Below are 23,516 nucleotides of genomic sequence, written 5' to 3' on the forward strand. Positions count from 1 at the left end.
TGCATTAGGAAAAAAAAAAAAAAAGACAGTAGTAAGAGGAATCAATAACCCCAGATCCAGAGAAAAGCAGTGCTAACATTTTGATCTGTATCTTTTCCACCATACCATGCTAGCACAACACTTATCGAGGATAACTGACAATATTTTTAAAAATTACATATGCATTTATTCTTAATCTGACTGTCCAATTCCCGAGAATATACCCCCAAAGTGCAACAGTATGAGATGAGTAGGAAATGATATATGTGTAAGGTTATTCGCTGTGACATTGTCCGTAATGGCAAAAATAAATAAATAAATAAAAATTAAAAAAAAAAAATAACCCAAATAGCTACCTAGATTCTTATAATGAGCAGCAAAAAGAAATGAAGAAAAGATAAATATACAAATGCAGAATAATTTGTAGAATATTTTGTAAAGTGATCATTATATTCTTTAGGATAAGTATAAATATGCTTATAAGGGGTCAAAATTATACTAAAAAATATGTTGTTTATCTGACTTCAAATTTAACCGGGCATCTCATATTTTTATTTGCTAAACCTGATAGCCCTATTTGAGAAGAAGACTCCAAAATACAGGTTAGTGTGCAGAATGTTTATAGCAGTGTCCCTGGACCAACACCTGTGAATACGGGAGCAGAGGGAGAAGTTAGGCAACAAGTAGCCAAACAAGCTCCCACAAGAAGCTCTAGAGCTAAAATAATCCTTCCATTCTCTGTTAGGAGATTGGCAGGTCTTCTTTAACTCAGTCACTGGAGATGGTCAAGGCAGTTCCCTTGACTGAAACATCCATGAAAGAGCTGATACCTGAAGGTAATCTACTTGTACCATTTCCAGCATCTAAACAAATGGTCCTCTTTCGAAGGGGAATCTAGGTGACTGATGTCTGTTTTGCTTACAGGGAAGAAAGCAAAGCAAAGTGCCAAAAAAACCAATATATGCTACCTTTGATTTTCTTTTTCTTTTTTTTTTTTTAAGATTTTATTTATTTATTTGAGAGAGAGCAAGAGAGAGAGCACAAGAAGGGGAGCGGCAGGAGAGGGAGAACCATACATCTTGCTGAGCAGGAGGCTGGAGGCTGGGCTCCATCCCAGGACCCTGGGATCATGACCCGAACCAAAGACAGACATTTAACCGACTAAGCCACCCAAGCACCTCTACATTTGATTTTCAAAGGCATAAAATATAATATATGGTGTACTTGCTTATGTTTGTGAAAGTTAATAGTAAATGTACATTAAAGTTATCAAGAATGGTTAACAATGGCAAAAAGAAGGAATAGGCAGTGGAAGAGAGACATCATGGAATACGCTTTGTTCAATAGTCAAAAAATGTAATTTTTTTATATTTTAAGAAAATGAAATTATAGACACGAAGAAATAAAGATCTACAAAGTTAGACTGAAATAAGTAAATCTTTATCAAGCCTAGGAGACATACTAACTAAGAGGGAAAAATTTCATCAAGTCATTCTAGAACAGGGTTTTGACTATCACCTTGGTTTGGCTATATTCTAAGGTCAGAAATTTAAGGACTACAAAATATTTTAAACTACATTATTACTGGTTGTATTATTTGGGACTGTAGTACATATATTGCAGGATAAATAATTTTGCTGATATTATTTAAAACCTGAATTTTCACTGTAAGGAAAAGGGATATACAATTACTAAAATCGAAGAATTTAAGTAAACATGCTGTCACATTATATTTGAAATGGAAATATTAAAATGACTCATTAGAAATACACATTTTTTTGCTCCATGTACCTAAATACATCTAGTTCTATGCACTTCAAAGCCCCAGAAAAACTGACAACCTAGTCGTCATGAGGACTAACTGCTCAGATTGTGGTCTCTAAGTACCCTTCTTTTCTAAAAGGAATTGGGAGCTCCTTGAAGAATCTTCAACATTGTATGAGAAAGCAAGGTATTTTTTTCAAAAATTAATGTGGTTATGCTAAGAGGCTAAGAAACCAAACCCTTACTTTGCATAGTAGGAAGTAAACCATTTTTTTTCCCCGTTTTTTTTCCCCTGTGAACTGATTTCAGTTCATATATAGTTCAAATTTACAGTTATGGGTCTACAATACATAGATTTTGAGGTTCTTTGTTTTGCAAGAATTGAGAGGGATTCATGTGAAAGAAAATTTGAGAGAACATCTAAGATAAGAAAAAAAGAATATTTCAGTCATTCCCTAGTTTGTGAGATGAAGGTGGAGGCTGATATTTTGTTACTTCTCTGTAAGTGAAAATTGATCCTTCCAGCCTTTTCATATCCGCCTCATCCCACCCCCTCTTTTCCATGCTTATTCTACAACAGGTAACCTCTCTTGATAATCCTTTCTATAGAAGATTAAGGGGCGGGCAGAATCCCAAAGCATAAATCTATTATGTTTTAAATGTTTTCAGTAACATTTTTTACATTTAACTTTTATACTTCTCTGAAAATCATAAATTAACAAAATAGTCAATTACATACAAAGCTATCTCACTCCTCCGGTTCCTAGCACGGCTTAATGTATCTTTGTTACATCTATTGACGATTCTGCATGGTTTAAAGTGTTGGTGTATTTTTATAATTGTTTTCCCTTGAAAGAAAGAAAGAAAGAGGAAAGAAAGAAAGAACGAATGAACCCTTATGGTCCTCTCAAGCCAACAGGTAAAAGCAAGAAGTCATATTGGGAAATAGCTTTCATTTTTTATAAATGCTATAATTAATCATTTGAGGACTAAAACTATGGCAGTGACCCCTCATGTTCTTTAAAGCTTCCACACCCACTTTCTGTATGAATTGGGGTGTTAAGTCCTGGTGTCAGTGCCAATTCTAACTTAGAAATTACATTCTTCCCACTCAGAAATTCCTCCTGGAGTTGCAACAGGAGAAATTATTCTTCATTTTCCCTCCTGAAAACTGTTGTGTAATGTTGCTGGCAGAGGGGGGATGTTTGGTTCCACCCCAAAGGTAACTGAATTTCCCCAGTGTTTGAAGCAGTATCTATATATAGAATGCAAAAAGTCTTAGGCTAAGTGCAGATGAAAGCACTCTAGATATGTAAGGTATTATTACTGCTAAAGCATTATTATTTTAACTTTGCTACAAGTTACAACGAGCCTATAAAATCTGCCCAACAGTATTATAGCAAGGCACGCTTTGTACTGCAGGTTCTTCACCTCTAAACAGTTGTTTCTCTTGTATCAACACTGCCTGTCAATTTTATTAAGCAACATCCTTTGAGGCATTTTTTTTTTTTCTCTAAATGTCCTTAGTGGGGAATGAAATGACCAATAAAACCCTTGGTTGAAGTTGTACCATTTGAGTGCTGCTGAATAAGGCAGCAGATTCAAAGCCTTGCCCAGAGATTAAAAACAAAACCAAAAAAAAAAAGAAAGAAAGAAAGAAAGAAACCAAAAACAAAAAACCCACCTAGGAATAAAATAATCTACTCTAGTCATACTGAGTCTTAAACACGATTCTGTTGCTACCTGCTGATTTAATCAATCCTTTTCAGTTAAAAAATAGAAATTGGAGTGTTGTATACATGATGAAAAATTTTAATAAAACACTTTGGAACTTTTTTTTTTTTTTAAACGGAAAATGAAAATGATCTGAAGGAGGCTAGGATACCTTTTAAGAGCTCCTGAAAGGGGTTCCTGATGGCTCAGTGGTTGGCATCTGACTCTTGATCTCAGCTGAGGTCTTATCTCAGGGTTGTGAGTTCAAGCCCTGCCGTAGGCTCCACACTGACATGGATCCTACTTAAAAAAAATAATAATATTAATAAATAAGACCTCCTGAAAAAGAAAATCCAAATGGTAAGAATGCATCAAAGCCTTTTTGTATCAAAAACTAATTGTATACTATATGCTGACTAATTGAACATAACAATAAAAAATTAATTAATTAAAAACAGAAAAAAGCCTATTTGTAGTTTTATATATTTATGAAAATATAGAAACATGGGTGCTTTCCTCCTGGCAATCAGAGAGATAAATATGGGTCAATCTGATGACCTGAGGCCAGATGTTGAGGTATTTTCATCTTAATCTCCCAAAGAATCAAATAGTTTTTTCCTCTGGACACAAAACCAATCAGCTCACTCTCAAAGTGGAAGTGAGGGGCAGAGAAAAGGGCATGGGCACAAATTATTGTAAGTCCCTTTCTATTGTCACTGCCAAGGAGAAGCACTTAACACCTCAGTCTAGGAGGGGGCTAACAATAATGATAAACAAATGATACATTTGATGCAAATGATACATTTTAATTAATAAGTCCATTGAGAAGTCAAGAAAAAGAACAAGCACGCTGTAGATTACCTTTTGTCTCTCATCAGAAGGTGGTCAAATTCAGACTTTTTAATTAGAATCCTAGGAAATAAAGGTTTCTTTCCTACTAATCCTTGGAAATAAAGGTTTCTTTCCTACTAATCCTTGGAAATAAAGGCTTCTTTGTGATCTGATAGAACTTCGTAGGCTTGATGGAAATGTTCTCTATCCAATGAGGTAGTGCTGTTCACAGGTGGCTAGTGAGGACGTCTGAAGTGGATTTTCTGCAATTTCAATTAATTTTAATAGCCACACACAATTTTAATAGGGGCCAACATCTGGGATAACACAGTGCAGGCATCAGGGAATGAATTAGCCAAGTGGAAGGCATCTCCAACCAAGAATGTGTCCATCCCTTCTAAGGAAAGGCTAGGTCATGCACCCTGAGAGGCAAAGGGATGTATCAGTAAGAGCAGGGGGGTAATGGAGTCTGACCATCGAGGTTCCAGTCCTGACATTCCACACTTTGGACAACTTCTTCTTTAAAGCTAGATTTCTGTAAAATAAGAGTCGTAATACTTACTTTGTTAATTAATCCATTGTGAAGATGAATAGAGAATATGTTCCTAGGACAAAGGCCTGCGATTTAGGAGATGCTAATCAAATATGAATACGTCCTCAAAATCATTACAAATATGTTCATGATGGAAGACTTGGACCTAAATTGGGTGCAGCCATTAGCCAAAGAACATTTAATTGTTGCAGGTGTGGGTGGGTTCCTGGGAAACCAGCCAAAACGTGTGAACCCATTCAGATGTTAGATTTATCCCATTCATTCATTTAAGATATAGCTTAAATGTCAGGTTGTCAGGTTGCGTGTGCTACTCTGGTGGGCCCTGGGAGAGTGATGAGGTGACTCCAAGAGTACTATCGGCTCTTGAGTTCTTGGGGGTAGTTCACAACAGTCTGTGATTATGTGAGTCTCATGGCCATAGCAATGGTTTGTCAATGGTCAGAATTTTGACTAATGGCATGACCTACGTGGTGATGGATGTCAGTAAGAGAGCTACCTCATTAGCAGCAGTAACTCAAAAGCTTCATTCTCTTCACTCTTGTCCATTATTGATTTTAAGCTCTTAAAGGACAGATACATTGTCTTAACCTGATTTACACAGTGGCAGAGTTCACCTTCTGTTTTTTGGAAAAATTCCTATGGATAATGCTAAAGATTAACAAGTGCCCAACAGTGCTGGAAGGACACTATTCATAGTCTCTTTTCAGCAGTGTTTTTCCATCATGAGTTTTGAACTAGCAATGTGATGCCCAGAACAAATGAGGTAAGCTTTTGAACAAACATCCAGACTCAGGGTCACAAATCTGCAAGAGTTAAGAAGGTTATTCACTGTGGAAAATCACACTGGCTGCTTGCCTCTGTGCTTCGGGAGCAGGACCGCACAATACCATTGGCAAGAGAGTTTGGAAGCAGCCTGGAAAATGTGAGTGAAAATCTCAGCCTTATGCTATCAGGTCAACAATTTAAATTCAAGCCAGACATACAATGACAGAAGTTCCCCTGATTGTCAAGGTCCCTGGCATGCCCTGTCTCCCATTTCAAAGTCAACAGCTCTGTCTGGCTCTCTGATTTTGAGAGGGGAGTTAGGTTATCAGCTACTGTTGGCCCCCTAAGTGGTTTACTTGAGGCAACTGGAAACAGAAAACATGTGCTGTTAAGAATATATCCCATTTGTGACGGGATTTAACTTTGTTTCTAAGTATATAGAATAAAGAAAATAAATAAAGCCACTTGAACTTTAATAGAATATGTGGTAAGTGAGAAACAAACCAAGGAAATAGAGATTGTATATGACACTCCATTATCGACTATAACTAGAGGTACTGCAGGAATTAGACTATGATTCATCTCATGTAAAGTTTTTGGCAGATGGGGAATTTGGAGGTGTCAGTTAAGCCCAATGTAATTAAAAAATGATTTCTGAAATTTGGAGTAGCAATGGCTATTAACTGAATCAGATGCTAAAATCTCATGTAAAGTCCTAGTGTAGGTGCGTGCGGGAAGCATTGTATCTCGGATCTCTGTAGCAAATATACTAGGGTAAAGGCAGGTAGCTTGGAAGAAAATGTCCAAAGAAGTTTTTTTTTTTTTTTTTAGTTAATGAAAAAAATTGACACAAAAAAATCCAGGCATGAGGCACTTGATTTCTCAGTTGGGATGTATTTCAGGAAAAGATGGCATCGTGCCTTCCCCATCAGGATTTGGTTAACCATTCCACTATTCATGAACAGATGCCTTGGTCAGATCCCCAAGTGTAAGTGAATTCATTAAAAGATCTAGGGAATTGGGGTATTAATTCTAAATCATTACATATTATAGATTTTCTGGAAACAAGTAGGGGGACATGGCAAGGAGAGGAAATAGTGGAAATAGTATCTAACTCTCGGCCAGAAGTTGGTCTCAAGAGATCACCAAAAGAGCTCTTTTTAGCATAAGAATTAAACTCTTCAGGGAAAAAAAAAAAAAAAAAGATTTAAGCAGTATTGTCACACTGTAGAAGGTTGTTATAAGATGAAATAGAATCATGAATGCTGCATGCCGTACATGGAAAATAGTCTATTGGATAAAGGGATGTGCACAAATCATTTTGTTTTTTTGCATACTTCAAAAAGAAACTCTTTTGATATAATTTTTATAAAAGAGACTCTGTCCTGTAGAATGCTTGAATTTATGCTGTTTGTAATAGTAAGCAGTGTTCTGAATATATTGTGACATATTTTGTATCGGGGCTTAGTTGCTCTCTTTCCAGATTTTTATTTTTTCACTCAGACAGTTTGGCACTGGTTGATGTGTAGGTGGATATATTTTTCTCACCTGCACAATTAACTTGAAGTTATTTTTGGAATCGTTTTCCTTTTCAGCTATTATGATGATACCATACTTGGGAAAATTCTGTTGAGTTTAAGAGATTCTGACTAACTAAGGGCAAAATGTAACAATCGGGTAACATGAAAAACTTCAAAATAGCACTGAAGTTGTTTTATCAAGGATAAAGTTTTTGAGTACACAGTTTTTAGGAATGTGCTCTTTCTTGCGCTATGGCGTTAAGTCCACCATAACAGTCCTACAGGGGCTATGTGAAATGCTTCTGCTTACCTCTCCACTGACTTAATATGATCAAGATGTAAGAGTTACTTGAAGTGGCCACATGACATTTTACTGTAGAACATGACTGAAATGTATTATAAAAAGAGATCTTGTTCTGTAATGAAATACTGATTTTATATTTGCTACATTTTAGCCTGTTTCTGTTTGTTTGTTTTGTTATTGTTTGTTTGCTAATTCCCTACCCACAAAAGCAAGGAAGTGATGTATGCTTTCTTGGCACATTGGTCACAAAATAGGAAGCGTGTTTGTGCAGACCACCTAGTAGAGGCATAGGACTCTGAGGATTAGTTAGTTGGGCATGTATTTGTTAAAATTAGTGTTCTAAAGCAGGGGTAAGTGAACAGTCATCCAAACCCACCACTTGCTTTTGTAAATAAAGTTTTATCGGAACACAAGCCCATTGGTTTACATTCGGTCTGTACCTGCTTTTGTACTACCGTGGCAGGGTTGAGTAATTTTGGCAGAAATAAGTGACCTTTTAAAATCTAAAATATTTCTTATCTTGTCCTCTACAGAAGAATATTCTGAACTCATGCTGTAAATGATATATTTTTTATTTGTTTCTTTTTATTTTGTTTTGAGGGTTTCTCTTTTTAAATAGAAATCACTATAGATTCACAAATGCAAGAGCTAGTCTAACTCCCCTGTCCACTGCTATGTCTAAAATGTAGTCTGAGAGGGCTCCTGGGAGACTCGGTCAGTTAAGCACCTGCCTTCGGCTCAGGGTCCTGGGATCAAGCTGCACATCAGGCTCCTTGTTCTGCAGGGGGAGTGTGCTTCTCTCTCTCACTCTCCTTCTGTACTCTCTCTCTCTCTCACATAAATAAAATCTTTAAAATAAAATAAAATAAATTGTATTCAGGAAATTTATTGACTCATTTCCTTTTTTTTTTTTAATAGTTAAATGCAGCCATGTGACTCAGTTCCAGTCCTTGATATATGAATAAAAGGTGGCTGTGGAATTCTGAGGAATAGCCATGACTAGCCCCGTCCCATGCTCACTTGCTTGCCTTGAATGTGACCATAAAACCTTGATTTGGGGCCGCACTGATAATCTATGGGGGAACCTAAGGAAATAGCAGAAGGATGAGGACTGATATTTCATATTTTTGTTAATCAGTCTTAAGCCTATCTAATAAAAATGATAATCTGAAATCTTGCAAATCTTATTTTGGGGGGGGGAGAAAATGACGAGTGTTACCACAAATTCAATTTAAATAAGTGGTGTGCATTATAAGCATATTATCCTAAATTATGACTGTTTTGTTTAAATGGGACATAATATCCTTTGTCTCCCCTTATGCCCTTTTTCCTTCATCCATCTATTTAACTACTACTCATCCTTGAGGTCTATGCTGTAGTCTCCAAAGATGGCTACCCACAACTCCTTCCCTCCTTGCGCACTCTAATAGTGAAGTCTGTATCCCCTTCCCTTGAATCTAGACTAGCCTTTGAGACATGCTTTGACCAGTTAAATGCAGCTGAACTGAAATGCTGGGATGTTTGAGGACTGGCCTTAAAAGGATCAGCAGATTTTTCTGAAAGCCAAGAGTAGAACAAAGTGATTCAAAGAGGAAGGAGTGATCAGCTGTCAAGTGCTGCTGACAGATCCAGTAGGACGATGACCAAGAACTGGTCACTGGATGCAGTAAGGTGCATATCATCCATGACCTGGATTGTTGCAATGTCTGTGGAGCATTTGGAGCCAAGTCCTGATAGACTCTTTAAAATATTTTTAATTAATAAATTTATTTATTTATTTATTATTTTATATTTTTCTTTTTTCTTTTTTATTCAAGAAAAAATGGGAAGAAAGAAATGAGTATTTCATCTCTTCCTGAAAATCCAGTAACAATTGAAGGAGGGTTGATATGTGGAGAGCAACTTTTTAGGGTGGCAGAAATAGAGACAACTTACTTAAATCCTCTAATATGATTCTTAGATTTAACCTACAATTTAAGACAGTATGGTCTCATTGTGAAAACAGGGTTCCTAAAAGCAAGGTTAATGCTTGGTGCATGAGAACTTGGCAAATTATCTTCCTTGTATTTCAGTTTATTCATTTGTAATGTGAATACAAATGATCATTTTATAGAGTAATTCCCTAATAAAATTCCTTCATTTGTGCTTTAAGTTTGATTGTTCTCATTGTTGCTGACTATTCTATTTGAACTTGGTAGAAGATCCAAAAATTGATGTCAAGAAACATTATTTTAATAAATAGGATTTTTCTATATATAAGGGTAACCAAATTTCTCCAAATTTTGAAATTTCTCCAAATTTTGGATTCCTCCAAATTTTGGAAGAATATTTAAATTTAAAAAATGGGAGAAGAGTATATGTAGGAGATGAAAATATTATAAACAAAATTATAAAAGTATTTATCACTTATTATATTAAGATAGTCTGTTCACAAGTTTTTATTAATGACCCAATTATGCCACTGTAACTCATAAAAATATACGTTACCATATTTTATCATGGTCAGGCCATATCTTGGGTAGAGAGACTGGTGGTAATTTGTACTGGAAAGGCTAAGTGCCAATGCAAAAGAAGAAACCCCTCTCCTCTACAGCTGGATCCATATATCCTAGGAATTAACCAGTATGCATGCTCTTTCTATATTGTTTGAGATCACCTTTGAAGACAGTAGTTCAGAAAAGTGAATCCCAACTGCTCTTTGGACAAAAATGTATTAAACTAGGAATGGATAAATGAGTAGAATATTTTGAACTTAAAAGATTCAAATTAACTGAATAAATATTTATAATCATTTTGATACATTCTTTAGAATTATGCCCTTTTTGGCATAATATTTTGTAATATTTTGTGTACAATTTCAGGTTCATTTCATGTTGGCACCTGTTCTGGGTTCTCAATGGCACAACATGTGTTTTAGGCAAGTGCCAGTAATGTGTGTCTTTCATGGTAATCGTAGGGATATTCTTCTTATAATTGCAAGGCGGAAGTTGTCTGTGGTCCAATGATATGTGCATAATTGTCTGTATTCACTATAGCCAAAGTTTGATTGTCAGTAGTATTGAGGGTTATGCTCTGGTTCCTTTTTATTTTAATGATTAATTACATTTCCTGATTAAAGGGGTTTGGAACAGAGATTCATGTTTTGTTTTGTTTTGTTTTTTCCAAACTTACATGTTTCAGTTTTTGTGTATTAAGCTAAAATATAATCCCTTTAAAAGAATGGGACTTTTAAGTCTATCAGTTAATATTGTTCTTTATTTTTGTTACACGAAGGCAACCTCACCAGTCATGGCAAATATGCATGGCAAGAATTTGACAAATTTCATATAAAATAAGGATGTCTTTTAAGTTCTCCATGGGCCCATCAAACAGTGTGTATGAGATGTACTGGTTATTGCGTGTCACATATTCTCCTGTTACATCAGAAGACCCTACTATTTCTCCCCATGTGTGCTAAGCCCATCTGCTCACAAATACCAAGCTTCCTCTGTCCGGTGATAGAGGAGGCAGGGTACATCAACCCCTAGGCTAGCTCTAGATATCTTGCCAGTTGATATGACTTTATTTTGGAAATTCTGTCTTCTTTCTGAAAATTTAAATAGAAGACAGAAAAATGTTGAAGATCTTCATCATACTAATGGCTCTGATAACACTTACTCTGTGCCAAGCACTATATAATGTGTTCTCTCTCTCCTTTATATCCTTCCAAGTCTCACCATCCTGAAGGGATGAATCTGAGGCTCAGAGAGGTTATGTAAGTGAGCCAGGGTCACACAGGTAGAAAGTTGCAGAAAACACAAGCCTGGGCTTACCTGACTTCAAAGCCCCTGCAAGTAAATAATGTACACCTGGCCTCCCTCAAGGGACGATCCACTAATAGGAGACATCTGGGGCTCTGCAGCCTGACAGAACACATGGCAGACTGGGCTTGCTTTGCAAGAGCACGGTTCTGCCCCCACAGAAATCCCACAGAACCGCCCTGAAGAACGTTTGAAGAGTTAAAAGCAGAGGCTCTGGTGTAGTTATACCCGTGTTTGAATCCTGACATATGACCAGCTTCATGACCTGACGAAAAAGCTCTATTCCCATTACCCCATCTGTAGAGTGGAGCTAATGATAATATATACCTCAGAGGGTTGTTGTGGAATGAAATGAGGTCGAACTTGTGCTAATTCTGACTCACACCAGGTGCCAGGTGACGACGGGGCCGTGCCAGGTGAATGCAAGGTGATCACGTTGAGGATTCAAGTAGCAGAAGCCATGGGAACCTGGGATGGTAGCAAGAGAGAGGCTTTGGGGGCAGGCCGATTTTAATTCCCGTCACAACGTTAATTTTTCACATTTTGGGATCTCCGCTGAAGATTTTGCTTAGGAAAGGTAATTCCTATCTCTTTTTGAAGAACTGTGACTCAAGCAGGAACAGAAAAGAGACTGAATGGAATGCTTTTGATAAAAAGCTTGAATATCTAAATATTACTATGATAGATTCTCCAGTAGTATGTCACTTTATGATCTTTGCTGTGAATATCTGTGGTAAAATTTTATGTTCACTCGGTATTGATATGTTTTCTAGGTTCCAAAAAACTGGCAGGCCAGTTTTTAATTCACGTCACAGAGCTCAACTTCACATGGTTTCAGCTTTGGGGAAGTCCATAAAACTCTATGAGCCTCTGTTTTTTCACATTAAATTGGGACATTAATATGAGATAGTATATGTAAAGAGCTTTGTGCAGTGTTTAGCACTCAGTTGATTGCAACAAATGGTGGCTGTTTTACTATTTTTCATAAAACCTTTATCACTTGTTTATCACTGTTTCAACAAGATGTTTGAGTACCTACTATATGCCATAAGCAATGCTAAAGGGTAAGGAGAAAGCCAGCCCTAAAGAAGTAGCCCTTGTCCAGGGGTAGAGAATAGTAGATATATAAGCCATTAAACAGAATGATATAAATTATGTTTAACTTATATCATTTTATATCAGAACTTTACTTCTTATTTATATCAGAGCTTTTAAGAAACTCTGGGGGAAGAGCTTCTTAAAAAATAAGGTGTGAAAGAGCTTGGTTCCCTTCTCTAAAGAGACGATACTTGGGCTGAGGTTTGAGAGATGGAAAGGAGTGAGCCTGATCCAGAGCAGGGGGAACAGCAGAGGCAAAGGTCTGGGGGTGGGAACAAGCGTCACTGTTCTGTCTCTCAGCAAAGCAAAAAACCTGAGGCAGAAGTGGGGGTTGAGCTCAGACAAGTGGGCTGGGTCTGGCAGCACAAGGTTTGCTGAAGAGTAGGATTCATATTCCGTGTGGAGAATAGCCACTCGCGGGTTTGAAGCTGGGCAGTGACACGATTCAGTATTTCTTAGAGATGACTTTGGTAGCTGTGGACAGAATGGTTTGAGTGGGGGGAATCTGTGTACAGTGCTGAGACAGGAGGCGTTAACAAGTGAGGGCAGGCACCTCTGATGATGGCTTGGGATCAGGCGCTAGCTGTGGTGCTCGTTAGAAAACTTTGAGTCTTTGGAAGGTAAACCCACAGGACTTCTTGTTGGACTGGGTGTGTGGATGTGAGGAAGTAGCAGCCCGAATTACTAAACCCAAGGCTGCTTTCTGGTCCTAGGTTTTGCTACCTATAGAAGAGATGGCTATGTAGTATCGCTTGAGAGAAATGTGAGTTTAAAGTGTGTTGGGTCAATTATGATGTAGGGGACCTGGGAGTGGTTTGTTTACTTTATTTGGATGAATCTTGGCCTTTTTCTAAACTTGCTCAGAATACCCTGATTATTGACTAGAAGTGATGCATGCAAAGAAAAGCAGGTAATAGCCTGAAATTTCCTTTTGCAGTGCTTTGCCAAGTCTGTTGGAGCCAAAAAGAAATATATTTTTTCCTATATACACTTACTAAAGCCTCTCCCCATATTTTGAACCAAATGGAGAAAGTTCATAAAAATTTGACAACCAAACAACATGACTGTATGGCAGTTACCAGGGCTGGGGGAGAGGGGAAATTATATATATATATATGTATATATATATATATACACACACACACACACACACACATATACATACATACATATATATTCTATATATATATTATTTATTTGAAAGAGACAGTACACAAGCATGCATGGGTGATTGAGGGATGGGGAGAGGGAGAAGCAGACTCCCTGCTGAGCAGGGCTCAATCCTGGAACCCTGAGATCATGACCTGAGCCAAGGCAGATGCTTAAATGACAGAGCCATGACATATATATACACACTCATATATATATATGTGTATATATATATATATATATATTTTTTTGTCACAGTTTAAAAAATTTCCCAGAAAAGAGAAACTATATATAAAGTCCAGTGTTGCCCTGTATTTCCAGTCTCCATGCCAGTCCTTTATAAACACACCCATCAGGAGACACAGAAGCTGTTGGAGGCCAGGAGCCACAGGGTGATTAAAATTGATGGTTCCTGTTGTACGATAACCAGGCTTGTAGAACAGACAGCCAACAATAGTTGATCTTTACTTACTATTTTGATGTTTTGTTCATCATTGGCTTTCTGCATTAATTTTGATTTGTTTGGGGCCATACATTCTGATATCATTTATCTTGAATATTGGGGTTTGGGGGCTTCCATAACTGTCATGCCCAAGGCCAGGATTTCATTCTCCCGTCTCTCCCATCTCTCCCATCACCCAACCACTTAGTGGTCTTGCTGTGGACTAAGGATCTCTCAGAAACCTAGCTTTTCTCTGGCTCACTCTGGGGAACAGGACACAGTTGTTTCCATTGCTATTCAACCTTCCTAATCCTGCCAGGAATGTATGTTACTGCCCCTGGATTACACTCATCTCTCCCCAGTTCAAAAGCCAAGGTGAGAACAGGTAGGAACCCATTGCCAGCATCAGAGTTCTCGTCTGTCTTTTTTGCTACTATCCACTCTGGTGCCTGTAACCAGACTGTAAAGGACTTTTTTTTTTTTTTTCTGTGTATGGCAAGTAAGTGACTTTATGAAACCCATAGTCTATGGTTTGGATTGTATGCTTTGTGACCTCTAAAGTTGTGATTTTATTTTATTTTATTTTTAAATTTTATTTTTTCAGTGTTCCAAGATTCATTGTTTATGCACAACACCCAGTGCTCCATGCAACACGTGCCCTCCATAGTACCCACCTCGAGGCTCACCCAACCCCTCATCCTTCACCCCTCTCCCCTTGAAAACCTTCAGTTTGTTTCTCAGAATCCACAGTCTTTCATGGTTTGTCTCCTCCTCCGATTTCCCCCAACTCACTTCTCCTCTCCATCTCCCAATGTCCTCCTTGTTATTCCTTATGTCCCACAAGTAAGTGAAACCATATGATAATTGACTCTCTCTGCTTGACTTATTTCACTCAGCGTAATCTCCTCCAGTGATTTTAATATTTAAACCAAGCTGTAGAAATGCCAGCAAAAGTCCTATGTTTTCTCCCCAAAAGTACTTGGCTCTCATGTTATTATCTTTTGTTTCAGGTTCACAAAATCCATCCAGAAATGTATCTGATGGTTTTGTTTTAGGCTTTATGTGACCTCCCCTGAAACACCTAAATGGTTAGGAAGACAGAATGGGTTCGGGGAACCTGGAGTGGCAGAGATGGCCACATAATAGCTCAAATACCATAATCCCACTAAGTGAAATTAAATAAGCTACAGTGAAGTTTAAAGTGCCCCAGGTCAGGAGCCAACAGTCTGGTTTCTCTCTGTGACCAATGCAGGAAGGGCCAGGTTCTTCCCTTGGAGTTTACACTGCCCTGCGTGGTGTTCAAACACATGAGCAGGGTTTGAATCCTTGCTCCTCCAGCCGCCTCTGTGAGGCACTGGCCAGTTATTTCATCTCTCTAAGTCTGTTTTCTCCTCTTTACACTTTCTAATGATTATAATCCCCTAGCTCACGAGGATACTAAACTTATCCGAGCCTGTCTCCTCATTTTTAAAAAAAGATGTTATTCAGCACCAAGTGTTGAACATGATCAAGCATACAAAAAAGCACAGTGCCTGGCATACAGTAGGTGTTTAATAAATAAAAGCTATTACTATTTTATCCATTTATGACATGGGGAAAAGATTATGTACTGTGGTTGATGCATAGTTTGTTGAAAGACTGAAGTAAAAAATATGAAATGGCATTGTATATTATAAAGGGTTAGGCCAAAATGTGGGATTATTTTGTAGTGATTTTCAGGGATCATTTGGTCACTAATAATTGTAATTGTAGAATCTCAAGAAATCAAATCCTTTAAAGATCCTCGACCATGATGAGCATCTATTGTGTCCAAGGCATGGTTCAGGCCTCCTTCCAGGGATATGGGGTGTGAGTAAACCACAACCAGAATATTTCAGGCTTTGGAGAGAGTAACTGAAGAGCCTAGAGATACCCGAATTAAGGTTTGAAATGGACAGCTGGTTATATGATTCTAGAGTCGTAGAAAGAAACCTGGCTTAGAAATACAAATTCATGAGTAATCAGAATGTACATGTTATACAAAGTCAATATGAACGTGAAAACAAAAGGATCACCTCTTATTCTTACCCTTAAGTGCTATGGGAGAGAGGGGAGAGTTTGGGGTAAGAAAAAGAAAGTCAGGAGGACTCAAAAAGATAATGTAATTAAAGGAGAATGGTACTACTTGCATATCTTTTAAATTTTAATTTGGCTTTGAATGGGAAAGCAAATTTTGTAAATTTAGCAAATACTTAATAAGTCCATTACTTGGATTATGGTCTGTTACATAAAAACAGACAGCAAAAGTGTTCCAAATTGTTATATGTATGTACTCTTCAGTATTTAATGTGATAAAAGAGAAAAAGACAATCACCACAAATCTCAACACTAAGATTTTCAGTGTTATGTTGATATATTTCCTCACAGTTTATTTTTCCTGAGCATCTATAACATTTAATCAAGATTTTGAATTGCTACGTGTTAAGTTTAGCATCCCATTTTTAGCTGGTAGTTACATCAGAAGATTTTTCATTTGTTCTCTTATCTTTTAGAAAAATGGTTTTTAATGTTTGGAAGGAGTATAGAATGATCATTTTTCAGTTGTTGAAAATCAACTCTTCAATGAACATGTGTGAATATATATTGCTATAATAAGATAATTATAATATATGATTGTAATAGGATTCTAATAGTATATATTTAACCTCATTTAATTTTTAGGAAAAAAAATCCTAAAAGAAAAATTATTGGATCAAAGGTATAAATATACTAATGTTTATGATCTAATTATCTTGAAAAAGATGATACCATTTACAATCTCAACAGTGGGGAAGAGAAAGCTCATCTCACAGTACCCACACCAGGATATTTGGTTATTACTTACTAATAGGTTAGGCAAAATATAATATCACAATTTCTTTGTACTAATAATATTGAATAAGCTTCTGAATTCTGAAATTCTTAGCTTTCCTAACATCTTAGCAAATATGTGTGATTTTTCTCCCCTCATTTCTAATAGTTACATATTACATTTTTCTTAACTGAATTATCTAGAATTTTCAAAACAGTTAAGTAACAATGGTCCTAGGGGCCAGTGTCGAAATGCAGAAAGTCTGGATACAAATCTAAGGGACACAATGATTATACCAGAACAACTTAGAAAAAAATCCCATGAGTTATAGAGCAGATATTGAAAAGAAAAATATAAAATTATCTATATGTATCAGTGGTTTAAATATGTTTGTCATTTGAAAAGAAAGTGAGGCTACAGTAAATGAAAGACTTTTCATCCGAAAAGGATTCAAAATAATTTTATAGGTCGTATCTTAACATGTATCTCCAACAAATATTCCTATGTTTCCATAATTTACAAACCTGTTTTTTTTAACAAACAGGAAGAGAAATTTCTAAAGCCATGTATTCTTTTAAACAATTCAAATAAATATAGCACATTCTCATTACTAATTTCTTTCTCAATAGCACACATCTTTGTGATCCTTAACTGAACCGTTTGTTTGACCAGTGTGTATAAATAGCAGATGTTTCTGAGGCATTTTTTAAATATTAAAGAAAAACACTTTACAAAATAGCTTTTATATGACCTGAAGTTACTCTTCATAATTTGTGAAATCTTAAAGATGTCCTGTAAATTTTATACTCATCTCTTCAAATTTGACTTTTCACTTCATCAACAACATAGGGAGTGTGTGGTAGAAAATGTAAATGCTCGATGCTCTGCTGAGACTCACATAAATATAGATTTGTTGGAATTACTACAGCTATCTGTCAGCCTCATGGCTTTTGGGAGCCAAAATTTCCTAACTCCAAAATTATGAACATGTGACAAAATATGATTTATATTGCTTTGTGAAACTCAGGTCTCCATATAAATAAGTTAATAGACTAAAAAAAATGGACATGGGCTAATGAGACATATACCTTAATTCATCTTTTAGTGATCATTTGAAAATGTAAGGCTTAGATGAATTCTGTTTTAGAGCTAGGCGCATCTGAAAGACAATATATGAATCTTGTGACTTCAGTCTTAGGGAAATTTACAATGGAAATAGAGACCGAAATGTTTTTACTTGTAATAAGCAGCCCACCAATTCCTGTTCCACCAAGACATCCTCATTATCTTGGTTTTAGAGGGAGACTTTGTAAGAGGACAGATAATGGGCGAACTCCTATTGGTCCGTTCTAGGCAAATTGTTTAAATTCTTTGAACCTAAGTTTTTTCATCAGCAAAATAAGGTGAGGGGAGGTGGGGGGGGGGGAATATACCAAAGCCATTGAGTTATTGTGTGAATCAATCGTAGTTAAGTCAAAAGCCAGATAAAATGCCAGTAAATATGATAGTGGATAAGAAAGGGAGCTGATTATTCTTTATAGTTAGACTTCCCCCAGGCTGTACACCAGCTAGAAGTCCATGCAATTAAAAAAAAATACATTTATTGATATCATTTCAGCAAAATGTTTACAAGTAAACAAACATTTTCATGGGTATCAGTTTTCTCATTCATTCAAAGTATACATTTCTTATTTATTTATTTATTTATTTGACACACAGATCACAAGTAGGCAGAGAGACAGGCAGAGAGAGAGAGAAGAAACAGGTTCCCTGGTGAGCAGAGAGTCTGTTGGGGGGTTTGATCCCAGGACCCTGGGATCACGACCTGAGCTGTAATCAGCTCAGTTAAAGGCAGAGTCTTTAAACCACTGAACCACCCAGTCACCCCAAAGTATACATTTCTAATATAGGTAGTTTTTCTTTGAGTGGGGTAAGCAGAGCATATGATGATTTTATGTGATAATATTGATAAACATTTTAATACTGTTTTTATTTTAATAAGAATTCAAAATATTACTGGACCCCCAAACCCTTCATTTCGGGGTGCTAATAAGTTTTCTTTTAATTCATCTAATCGAGAAAAAAATCCCATTGGTTATAAACAATTAGAAGGCATTGCATACAAACATGGCCGGGATTATGAATTTGGCACATGAGTCACTGTGCTTTAAAAAACATTAAGCTGGGAGAATGTTGGAGGAAGTTAGGGATAGTTGTCATTAAGATGCTCTGAAAAGAACATGTAATTTTATAATACAGTTAAGGATTAATGTCAAAATAGGGCCCACCAATGTTGTAAGCTATTCTTTTACTCTCTCTTCTTCTATTTTATATATGTTCCCTTCATTCTTAAAGCCAAATTCTTTTCTTGTTCACACTCGTAATTCATATAAAGTTATATGTATTCTCCCCTTTGACAAGACCTTTGTCTCCCATCACAAATTAGTAGAGCCCAGAAGAACAAAGGTTTTTCTTTTTAATAGTCTTTATATCATTATATAGCTCCAGATAGTAAAGCCAAAGTGAATATTTACAACTCATTTTTAGATTAGGCAATAATTTAGGTAAATCCTGAACTCTGTGATGCTTGAGAAATTCTAAACAGTCCCGGAATACATGTTTCAATGTAGGCAGTTGCCCTACCCTCAAATAGGGTAGTCTCAAGTACTTTGGGTTAAGGGATTCTCATTAATATTCTTTGAATGGGAGATAGTCGTTAGTAATTTGGATAAAATAATTCAGTCATAGGTTTACAGTGTACTGTTTTCCCAGAATAATGTGAAAAAGAAATAGAAGGGCTGATCAGTTTATTTTCCAAGGAAAAAATTTTTTTTGCTCACTCTCAATTCTAATTTTTCCAAAATTTTGTTCCAATTTTTTTCTGGAATTTTTTCCTATTTATTTTCACTTGTTTTGCAATTCAAAAACATTATTGAAAATGTGGTTAAGATTTAGTCTGAGGATCTATTTCTTACTAAAAGAAATATACCTTTTTAGCTTAGGTTTCCTTTTTGAAAAAGCTCAAAGCAAATTCATTGGCAAAAATCTTCCTTTTGCCTAAGGCAAAAACTAGTGAAATTATGCCATATGAAAGAGATTATTAAATATTTTATTTTCCCTTTTTTGAAGAAAGTCATGAGCAAACATTTGCAAGGTTCTTCTTTATAATGAAGTTTATTTTTATAAACCTTGGCTAAAGCACTTCTTGTTCTACTCTCCCTAATCGTATTTCTTTAGTATGTCTTTAGTGCTTACTAAAATCCAACAGATAATTAACCAGCCACATTTTTCCAGGTTACATAAAAGGGTGACCCTGTACACTCTGCCAAAATCTTGGTCTATTATGTGCTTGTCTTTCAATATGATCCATCACCTCAGCTCTGTTCTGTAGAGGTAATGTGCATATGTACAGAGAGTACCTTCTAGGTGAAAGTGTGGCTATTGCCAGTGTCTTGGTTCCTTATAATTGCCGTTGTTATTCCTTCTGGAGTAATAGAACTTTAATTGAGGAATAATAAAACACACATTTCTTACTAAAACACCATCTGAAAATATGCATTTCTTTTAATGAATTGGATTAGTTCAGGAGGTACTTTTACCTAGGTCTGATATGTAACAGTAATGGAAGTAATGTTTGAATGCCTACCATATGCCATGTATTGTCCCAGACACTTTATATATGTCATCTTAATTAAAATTTCACAACAACTCATTGTTTTATAAAGTTCATTGTACATGGGTTAGGTTGGCATATTTTTCTGAAGGCTATAAATCACAAAACTGGTGGAATGTCCTATATAGCCTCTTAAAAGTGTCTATTTCAAAATTACAATGTGTATGATGGACATTTTCCCCAAATCAAACTGGTATAAGCCTTGACTTCTAATTTATAGTCATAGATGACCAGTTCATAAGTCATTTTCATTTTGCTTCTGAAGTTAGTTAGGGATGTGGAGAAAAGAGATGGCTTTGATAACCTAATTCTGCATAATAATCTGACACGCAAATGGTAGTCTTAAGAGTTCATATGCTCACCCCACACCTCGCTCTAGGGAGGTCCATCCAAGGTCTAGGAAAGAGAGAAAAAATCCTGTGTGAGTATCCTGCCTCAAGCACTCCACAGAAAAAAAGAAAAGGAAAAAATAAAAACCAGAGAAGAGAGACCCAGTCTTATTTTTTTTTTTCTAGAGAATTGCTGGAGAGACCAAACAACTATCCAAAGCCAGGAGTAGGGGCCAAAAAGGAAAATGGAAGCAAGCACACAAATGGATTGAAATGTGAACAGATAGATACGCATCTGGGTTGATTTCTAGCCTTGAATGTTACCAGTTCCATATTGTGCTTACACAAGAGATGGGCACAGAACTTTGTCTTAATGGTTCAAAGCTGACTCTACATAAGGCATCTATCTTCAAGTGGTTTTAGGACTTTGGTTCTCTAGTGCTATAGATCACTAATTGGCAAACTATTACTCACAAGCCAAAACTGGCTCACCACCTTTTGTGTAAATAAAGTTTGATTGGAACACTGCCCCACCCACTCATATCCTTATTTTTTATGGCTGCTTTCCCACTACAATGGCAGAGTTGAGCACTTGTTACAAAGTCTAAAATATTCATGATAGAGTTCTTTACATAAAATGTTTGCTGACTCCTGCTGTAAAGAAATCTTGTAATAGGATACCAAATGTCCTCATTTGGATCCTCTGATCATAGATAAAGATATATAGATAAATGTATACATATGTGTATGTGTGTGTATATAGTGCATATATATATATATATATATGTGTGTGTGTGTGTGTGTGTGTGTGTATTTTAGTAGAAACTTCCTTCCATTTGCTAAGATTTTTCTTGACCCAGAACAGCTACTATGCTTTCTATCAAATTTCACTTCGAGTGTCTGTAAAAAATTTCCAGATTTTGACAAATAGCTTATAGATTTCAAAATACAAGGTCCATGTTTGGAAGCAGTATCAAATGTTTTTTTCATCAACTTTCAAAATAGTGGTTTTATTGAAACATTCATGAGTTGTGAATGAATTTTTTGGTTATATCTTAAATATCTGAGTGATTAAGACTTTTTTACTGCTATTACCTTTAAGCTTATTTAGCATGCAGTCATCATGGGTATTAAGTAGTTTCTTATTTTCCTGATATCATTATCATCATTATCACAATGCTGGCTTATATTTTGGGGGATTTGTTGATATTTAAGGTCATGCAATTGAGAAGTAATTCATTATCTATGACTTTGAGACCAAGGAATGTTGTGCATCAAATTTAACCCATATAAGACATTAATGAACCCTATATTGACCTAGACCCTTGTAGATATGCTTCCATATGGCAGTTTTGATCTTGTCAAGATTCGGAGATACCCAGTAGACAGAGAAGACCAGATGGGAAGGAGCTATGCTGACTTGATATAATTAATCTTCTTGGGATTCAAGCATAAGAATAAAACCGTAATAAAGATTGTATATAGTTTGAATTAGTTTATATATTCTCTTATTAAATAAGTATGATTGTTTTCTGCTTATATGTATGATGGAGTGGTGGTACTAGATTTGTACTCTAATCATAAACCAAATATGAACAAAATATAAGAAATGAAACCAAATAAAATGCAGCACAAAGCTGTGATCCTTAAGACAAGGGGGAAAAAAGGCAGCAAGCCCTATGATTGTCTAGGATTTCTGTATGAGACACTTTGCAGACAACAATGTAGGGAGGGGAATGTAAGCAAAGTGCAAGGGAGTTGAGGACACAGGGTGACAGGATTTGGTGAACCTGAAACATCTGGAGTTTGATGAGTAAAGTAGAGAAGAGAAGGAAACTATGCTGAGAAAGAGCTCCAGAAATCTATAAAGGGTCACCTTGAGGCTTTGGCAAAAAACTAAACCGTTCATGTGTAGGATGGGACTCCCTGAGGCCAGCAAAAGAAAAACAAAAGAAAACAAAACTCTGGTGAAAGGATAACTGCCAGGTAGGTTTAAGTGGAACAATTCCCAGAGCACTCATAAGGCTGGGAGACATTCAAATTCCAACCAAGTAAAATGACAGGACCTTATTAAAACTGTGACATTTAGTGGATATCAAAGAAGGGTTACACCATAGTAGTAGGTAAGCTAAACTAGCTCTAAATTAAAGAGTATTCTAGACCTGCCTAGAAAAGTTTTGAAATAAGTCTCAAAGAATAAAGCTTAATGCTGGCTTGAAAAAAATTTTTAAAAAAGAAAAGAAAACTTGATGTTTTTAAAGAAGTAAAAATCCAGATACTAAACATAATGTTAAAATTACCACAATCTGATCAAAAATTACTTCACCTGCATAGTCTAGTAAAGAGCATAGGAAAAAATGTAACCCATGACCAAAAAAAAAAAAAAAAAAAAAAAAAATCATTCATTAAATATAGACCCACAAATGGGTCCTATCAGAGATGATAGGACTTGGAGATAGCTACCATGAATGTATTCAGTGGTTTAAAGGAAAAATGTTAGCATAAAAGTAGATAAATGGAATTTATGAGAGGATAGCCAGATGTATCTTCTAGAAATAAAAATAAAATAACTAATATAGAAATTTCACTAGTTGTGCTTAATAGCAGATTAGACACTACAGGGAAAAATAAACTGATAAGCTTGAAGACATTGCAGTAGAATGGAAACAATCCAAACTAAGGCACAAAGAGAAAAACTATGAAGATAATAAATGGAGACCCAGTGTTTTGTAGACAGTATCAAGAAGTCTAACACACACATGTTGG

This window comes from Mustela nigripes, chromosome 2 (genome assembly GCF_022355385.1).
Source record: "Mustela nigripes isolate SB6536 chromosome 2, MUSNIG.SB6536, whole genome shotgun sequence".
In the NCBI taxonomy this organism is placed as follows: Eukaryota; Metazoa; Chordata; class Mammalia; order Carnivora; family Mustelidae; genus Mustela; species Mustela nigripes.